The sequence below is a fragment of the Cervus elaphus genome, chromosome 21 (assembly GCF_910594005.1).
Source record: "Cervus elaphus chromosome 21, mCerEla1.1, whole genome shotgun sequence".
NCBI lineage: Eukaryota > Metazoa > Chordata > Mammalia > Artiodactyla > Cervidae > Cervus > Cervus elaphus.
In genome coordinates, this window is record NC_057835.1 from 33,282,381 (window position 1) to 33,290,963 (window position 8,583).

The following is an 8,583-nucleotide window of genomic DNA, read 5'->3' on the forward strand; positions in this document are numbered from 1 at the left end:
TTCCTTGCATTTTTTTTTTTAACAGCCTCAATTTAGGCAAATCACATTCATGGATCATTGCTAATTTTCAAAACAATGACACAAGAAGACTTTGGCTAAAAAGGAGTAACATATTCTAATCTATTCTTGCTTTCCCCTAATCTATCACCTCAGTAACAAGGGACTCAAAACTGATCTGGAAATATCATGCCTATTTTGCCAGGAAGATGATAACAATATCTTATGTCAAAAAATCTGAATAAGCCTGAATAATTTTTTCAAAAGCAAAAGAGTATTTTTAAATGGACACAGGATTTTCCATATCTATTTAGACAACATGATAATCTAATTTATGACTGAAAGGAAATAGAGAGTATCATAAAATATACTGAATGACAGAATCGGGATTCAAAATTATTTCAATATAGGAAAATTACCAGAAAATCTGACATGATTGTATAACATGATTGTAATATTTGTTATAAATGTAAATCCTGGCCCTTGGGGCTCAAAAATAACAATTATATAAGGAAGGATGAGGCAGCTACAGTTAAATAGCAATCTTTGGGGAAATGACCAAATAAATTCTGTTAAGTACAAACTCAGTATTCAGTGACCTACCAAGAAAGTTAACATTGTAGATATCCTTCTAATGACAAAAGGAACTCAGACAAGACTCCTTCTCGCTTAATCACTGTCCAAGCCTCACTTGGCATCTGGAAACTTCTCTACTTCTAGGTAGTGCTCATTAAAAGGAGCCCACACCATCCAGACCATTTCTGAAAATTTGAAGATTCCCAAACTCTTTAATAATCTGAACACAGTTCAAGGCTTTCTGTTTAGAAAAATGCATATACATACAATTTTTACATTCCCTTTCCAAATGCTCACAGATTCCTTAGAAAGTCTAAGATCGACAGTTATTTAAGGATGCCTGATTAGGAACTCCTGATCTAGAATGTAACCAGAGCAACTGGAATCAGAAGAGTTCTGGAACTGAGGTTCATCTTGACTCTCAAACTGAAAAGTCCACTTCACTCATTCCTGTGGAAACCCAAGACTGAGTCAGGTGGTTCAGAGAAGCAGTCACTGACTTTCACCAGATCATGCTGGTTTTCTACCATCACATAACCATGCCATGCACTAAATCCAATCATCTCGGCAAATACCAGTCAACTATCTGAAATCCTTCCTTCCATGAACAGACATTCAACTAAGAGATGTTTTTCCATTTTAACTTCTTACACATAATAGTTAAAATGTTAGTTATAATTTATGAAGCACTTACCCCACGCCAGCCACCATGCCAAGCCCTGTAGACCCTTCTCCTTAGTTCGGGCAAGGACACTGAGGAAGGAGAAGGTGGAATCACTTAGAAGTCGTCACACCCACGCCAGCTGTCTGCTCTGAACCTCATGCCTCGTGGCCTGATGAAGAAAGCAAGCCGTCTTCCTTCAGGAAGTGCTGATGGGTGTTCCTTTCCTGAGCTCTGGTTACCAGGTCACATTCACCTGCAAAGACAGAACACTCTTATTCATGAGGTTAGAGGCTCTGTGGAAATGTTACCCTTTAAAATTTTCAATTGTAATTTTCCTTTTGCATCTGCCTTAAGGTTTGTGAAAGAAGGGCTCTCAGCTTCTGTCACCTTGTGTTTATCTGCCACGTGACCTGTTCTCTTCTGGAGACCTTGAGTCATCAACCTTCCACCTTTAGAATATAACCTTGGGCTTATACTCTAAATACACGACTCTTCAGAGCTGTCATCTTTTTGTTGCTGTTGTTCAGTACCATGACCCTGACCTGAGCCCAGCGCTTTTCATAAACAGGTGTGAACAAACCCCGAGAGTGTTTCCTAGCTCCAGCTCCAGAGACTGAGGTAATAAAACTCACCCTAATGAATACCAGCTTCCAGGGGAACTTTAGGTTGTGGAATCTTTTTGTCTCATAGAGGATTCAGCAATAGAAGCCAAGATGTAAACTAGCAATACCAGTGTCTGGTCCCTTTCTGCCATTTCCCTGCAACTATTTCCTTTTTTCTTTTTTTTAAGATATTTTTTTTATGTGGACCATTTTTAAAATTTCTATTGAATTTGCTACAATATTGTTTCTGTTTTATGTTTTGGTTTTCTGGCCATGAGGCATGTGGGATCTTAGTTCCCTGACCAGGGATCAAACCACCCCTCACACTGGAAGGCAAAGGTTTAACCACTGGATCACCAGGGAAGTCCCTCCCTGCAACTAGTTTCTGGTGAGTGAGCTACTGGTTGACAATCTCCACCTCTTCCCTGCCGTTTTCTCCCACCACCTCCCTCCCTCTTAGGTCCCTAGACCTTTAGATCCCAAGGGTTACCCTCTTGTTCCTCTCTGAATTTCTGGACCAGAGAATACAGGCTATCTGTAAGTGAGTTCCATTTTGTGCTCATTGGATCAAAGAAAGCAGATAAATTATTACTAGAGTCATTGTAAGTTAACAGAATATAAAATATTCAGGTCCTTCACTATGGTCTCCTCTGACCTGAGTCTTGTGCTATGGAACTCTGAGTTTGTTTTAAAGAATATGAGATCACCCAACTTAAACCACCGTGGTAAGAAAGGGAGGCGGTACGCCCCAACCCGGATCCCACAAGAAGCCCATTTCCAGTGCACTGGCCCACAATTCGGGCTCCTGCATGAATGTGCCTCACAAATAATAACCTCGCTGCACATCAAGCTGGGAAATGAACGCTGGCAGAGTCCTGCTAAATTCCCTTAAACTGGCCCCTGGCGGGAGCAAAACATCCCCAAATGCATTTGTTGTATATCAAGGTGGTATTTCTAAAGACTGTCCTTAGCATGTATTTTTTTAAAAATCTCCTAATAAACATATCTGATAAATCATGATGATGGCCTCCATATTTCTTTGTTTAATTCTCAGTTTCCTTCTAAGACCTTCTTGAAGTTTGGTGGTAACGGATCATTACGTCCATAATGTGCTCAATGTTGGAGTGAATTTTGAACAGTTTTTAGGCTGCATACTGTTTTCTTCCAGATAATTTACTGGATTAAAATTAGCAGTGTGAAAAGCTGTAGAGAAATCTAAATGCCTGCCAAATCAAAGAAATAATCACATTTTTATGAATATTTAATATCATAGTCATGGCAAATAAGGCAAGTAATTAGTACTTACCATAAATTTGCAAAGTATTATTTTATGTAAATGTTACATTCTACTAGTTTGATATGAATTATTCATTGTATAACCAGACACTGACACAAACCAGTAAACATTTAAATCTATGTGCTATTAGTTTACTTACCTTCAATGATTTTGTGCAGAATATATACCTATTGTTTTCCATGAGTCCTTGTTTTCCCTCTTGCCCCTGAAAGGGACAAAAGACAATGAGAAGAATGTTGTTTAAAGCTATCTACTAGGTATTCAATAGTAAAGAAACCTAAAATGCAAATATGAAATGTGTGGTCCTCTCATGTGTATAGATGAAGAGCCCCCAGCTCCATCTCTGCCTTCCTACCTAGCATGTGGATTCTTTTTAGTGAAGAGCAGTTATGAATGATGTTAGAACAAATATGGAGAAGAATAACTGTATGTTACAAACTCTGCAGTGAGGAATTAACCTTGTCCAACAAAGAGGTCTGGCCTTTGCCCTCAGCCACTGAGAATCCAGGCTCCTGGAAGGTCATGCCTAATAGCAGGGTCTTTGTTTGCCCAGGGGCTTTGGCCACCAAACAGCCTAACAGTGTGATTTATCTTAGGCTACACGGCATCAGCTGCTCTCTGGGGGAATTCGAAACTAAAGGTATCAACCATCTCTGGAAGGGCTGGAGACTGAAGAAGAGCCATATGGGCAATTCGCAATGGAGCCCCAGTTAAAACGCTGAATACCGAGGCTCAGGTGAGCCTCCCTAGCGGAAAATACCCTGTGCATGTTATTACACATGGATGTAGGCAGGATGAATGCTGTCCACATCTCCCCAGGGAAAGGACCACTGGATACTGGGCATTTGGAACCCTCACGGACTCTGCCCTATGCATCTCTTCCCCAGGCTGATTTTAATCTACACCCTTTCTCTGTTATAAACCAGAACAGTGAGTAACAGATTTCAGTGGGTTCTGAGAGTCTTTCTAGCAAATTGCTGAAACTGAGAGTGGTTTGCGGAACCCTCTCCCAAACCTGCACTTGGCATCAGAAGTTAGGACAGTGCTGTGTGAACTAAGTCCCTTTAACCTTGCAGTTGGCTAAATTTGGCATAACAGACAACGCAAGGAGAAACCGGATTCTGTACCTGAGAATGGAAAAAGGAGTCAAAGGGTAGGTCTCTAAGCCCTGGTAGCTCAGATGGTAGAGTCTGCCTGAAATGCTGGATACCTGGGTTTGATCCCTGGGTTGGAAAGATCCCCTGGAGAAGGGCATGGCAACTCACTTCAGTATTCTTGACGGAGAATTCCATGGATAGAGGAGGCTTGGGGGGCTACAGTCCATGGTGTCACAAAGAGCTGGACACGACTGTGCAAACAACACTTTCACTTTTCTTTCTAAGCCCATCAGCAATCTGCTGTGACGGGTTTTTCCTTCCATCAGTTTTCTTCCTGAGAATCTCACTGATTCTGCCCTGATTTTGGGAGGTCAGCTGAGCTCTGATCTGATCCCAGAGATGCAATACCAGAAATACCAGCCTAGGATCCTCCCAAGCAGCAGCTCTTCTAAAAGTCACGATGCTTCCAGAACCTTCCCAAGTCTCTGCATGGATCACGTCCTGCTCTCCTTCAAGTCTGCTCACACATCGCCTTCCCAGCAAGTTTTCCTTAATGGTCTTACTGGAAATTAAACCACACCCCATACCCCAACTTCTCTGTTTTATTTTTCTTCACAGCATTTATCTCTAACACATTGTGTGTGTGTGTGTGTGTGTGTGTGTGTTAGTAGCTCAGTCATGTCAGACGCTTTGCAACCCCATGGACTGTAGCTCGCCAGTCCATGGGATTCCCCAGGCAAAAATACTGGAGTGGGTTGCAATTCCCTTCTACAGGGGCTCTTCCTGGCCCAGGGATCGAACCCAGGTAACCCGCATTGCAGGCAGATTCTTAACCGTCTGAGCCACCAGGGAAGCCCCTAACACACTATGTATGTTACTAATTTGCCTTATTTTCTGTCTCCACCCACGAAAATGTCAGCTCTCATTTTGCTGTTGTTGAGTCACTCAGTCACGTCCAACTCTTTATGACCCCATGGACTGCAGCACAGCTTGCACCCCTGTCCTGCACCTTTCCTTACGGCAGGGATTTTGTCTTCTTTTGTTCACTCACATCCCCATGCACCGAAGAATGACTGGGCGGAGTAGATGCTCAACAAATATTTGCCGAACAAATAAAGGATAAAGCATACCCTACAGGAAATTCTTAGGGGAGACGGTGTGTCCACAGGAGATCTGGGGGTGGGGGTGAGGGGCTGTCCTGAATCTGACACACAGCTTTCACTTGGATTACATTTAGCACAACAGTGAAAGGGCATAGTTTTCTAGAGATCTTTTTTTATTCACCCTCGTCACAGATTCATAGGATGTTGGGGGAAAAAAAGAAATTTAACATTCTCTGTATCAAAGCAGAAGTGGGGGGAACCCACCACTACCTGAAGAGTCTATCTTAGTCTCAAGGTGCTCAAAATGATTAAAGGGGCAGTTGGAAAGGAACGTGTGTTGGTAAAACCTAGAAAACATCTGAAGTCCTGGGTGAGAGGTGGGGAAATGTAGACTGGATGGCTTAGTTCTGTCTTAGAGGCAAAGCCACAAGAACCGGCATGCCCACATCTGCCCCATACTCACATGGCCCAACGTCCTCCAGCCACGTATCCTTTGGAAATGCATAAATCTCTTGATCAGTCACTTGTTTCACTGTGGTTCCTGAAACTCACACAATCAGCCAACAGGGTTGTTAACACCACTATTTAAGAATCACTGCAAAAGATACAACCTGAACTAAACACACATCTTCCCTCATCCAGGAGCGTACACAGACTAAGTCAAAGCTAATCCACTCATGGGACAGTGAAATAAATAGGGGGAATCATTAATGTGCACTGGGTATTGGTCCACTCGAGTTTTCCAGGTGGTCAGTTTTGGACCTGACCTTTCCCTTTATTTAGGAAGCCAACCAAATATGGTTACAAATGGCCCATTCTGGGTCTATAAATACCAACCTGAGTAAAGAAGTCCTTGGGTTCCAAGAAAATAGCAAGAAGATCAGCAAGGGAGTAGCAGTGACACATGGCTAACATTATTCATTGAAAAAAATGTACTAAATAGAAGTCTCTTAAAGGCTGATGAAAGTGGCAAAGAAAGTTTATAGAAGAACATTTAGCCCCATTCTTATAAAACCTGCTCTTCTTTTAGACTTCCCTGGCAGACCAGTAGCTGAAACTCCACACTTTCACTGCATCAGGCGCATGTTTGATCCCTGGTTGGGGAGCTAATATTCCACTTGCCCTGAGGCATTGCCAAAAACAAACAAAAAAAACCTTTCTTCCTTGACAGGAGGGAGAGAAAAATGGGAAAATGATGGTCAATGTTCCAGTTATGCAAGATAAATAAGTTCTAGAGATCTGCTATCCAGCATGGAGCATACAGCTAACATACTTACTTTATACTGAAAATTTGCTAAGAGAGGAGATGGAATGTCGAGCCTTCTCACTACCCCCAAAAATGATAATGATAATCAAGGGAGCTGGAGGAAATTTTGGGAGATGGTATATCAATATCTATGCATTGATGGAGGCAATAGTTTCACAGGTGTATGGTGGTGGTGGTTTAGTCACTAAGTCATATCCGACTCTTGCAACACCATGGACTGTAGCCTGTCAGGCTCCTCTGTTCATGGGATTTTCCAGGCAAAAATACTGGAATGAGTTGCCATTTCCCTCTCCAGGTGATCTCCCCGACCCAAGAATCGAACCCAGGTCTCCTGCACTGCAGGCAGATTCTTCACCGACTGAGCTTCAAGGGAAGCTCTCACGGGTGTAAGCTTATCACTAAACTCATCAAGTTGTATACATTTAACATGCACAGCTTTTTACATGTCAAACATACCTCAATAAAGTGCTTTTTAAAAAAATCCTGCCAAATTGGTACAACCACTATGGAAGACAGTATGGAGTTTCCTCAAAAAGTTAAAAATTCCACTTCTGGGTATTTACCTGAAGAAAATGAAAACATTAATTCAAGGAGCTATATGCACCCCCACATTCACTGCAATATTATAATAGCCAAGACATGGAAATAACCTAAACATCCATCAACAAATGAATGGATAAAGAACGTGTGATACAGATATACAATGGAATAATACTCAGCCTTTTATACAGTTCATGACGTTCTCATAGCAAGTATATGGGGTGGTTTGCCATTCCCTCCTTCAGTCAACTCTAAATATTCCCTGGAAGGACTGATGCTGAAGCTGAAGCTCCAGTATTCTGGTCATCTGATGTGAACAAACAACTCATTGAAAAAGTCCCTGATGCTGGGAAAGATTGAGGGCAGAAGAAGCAGGGGGCATCGGAGGATGAGATGGCTGGACGGCAACACTGATGCAATGAACATGAACCTGGGCAAACTCCGAGATGGTGAGGGACGGGAGGCCTGGCGTGCTGCAGTCCATGGGGTCACAAAGAGTCAGACACAAGTGGGCGACTGAAAAACAACAATGATAATACTCAGCCATAAAAAAGAATGAAATCTTGCCATTTGTAACAACATGGACAGACCTTGAGGACATTCCATTAAGTAAGTCAGACAAATACCATGTGATATCATTTAAATGTGGAATCCAAAAGCAAAAAATAACACACAAAAATGAGCTCACAGATACAAAGAACAGATTGGTTTTTGCCAAAGGTAGGAATGGGGTGTGACTAAAATGGATGAAGGTGGTCAACAGATATAAATTTCCATTTACAAAATCAGTAAGTCATGCACATGTAATGTATGTATAGCATGGTGACTATAGTTAACAAGACAGTATTACAAATTTGAAAGTTGCTAAGAGAATAGATCCTAAAAGTTCTCATAACATGCAAAAAGAAATGTTTTAACTATGTATGGTAATGGATGTAAACTAGATTTATTGTGGGAATCACTTCACAATATGTACAAATATTGAATCATTACACTGTACATATGAAACTAACATGTTATATGTCAATTACACCTTAGTTTAAAAAAAACCTCTTTCTCTTTTCCTTGATGCTCCCATGCTCACGGAAGCAGACCATTTCAGCAGCCAAGATTATTTAAAATAAGTAAATGAAATGAAATGACTGAATTAAGTGAAGTCAAAGGATTGAGAAAGTATATAAAGCTCTAGATTGCCCTGTTTTACAGGAAATTTCAAGCTTCAAATCATTCAATTCAATCTTCCGAAGAAAATCAACTATGAAGTTAGACTTCCTGAATTAAAATCTAAACTCCATCATCTAAAATCTACATGACCTTAAGTTGCTAAAACTTTATCAAATGAGAATAATATCACCTCACATATGACTGTTGTGAGGGTCTGATGGCCAATTTCCACACAGCACTTAAAAACTAGGACAGTATGAATGGTCTATTAAATAC

At 41.2% G+C, this 8,583-nt stretch overlaps 1 long non-coding RNA gene across 1 annotated transcript; it reads right to left on the reverse strand.

Annotated features, from left to right (window-relative positions):
* Window positions 1–3,291: 3,291 nt before the first annotated feature.
* LOC122679284 lies at window positions 3,292–7,112 on the reverse strand. The gene is made up of 3 exons (XR_006336358.1): window positions 7,060–7,112; window positions 5,800–5,877; window positions 3,292–3,341 (listed from the first exon to the last, which is right to left on the reverse strand). It is a non-coding gene; the product is annotated as an uncharacterized LOC122679284 (long non-coding RNA).
* Window positions 7,113–8,583: the final 1,471 nt, after the last annotated feature.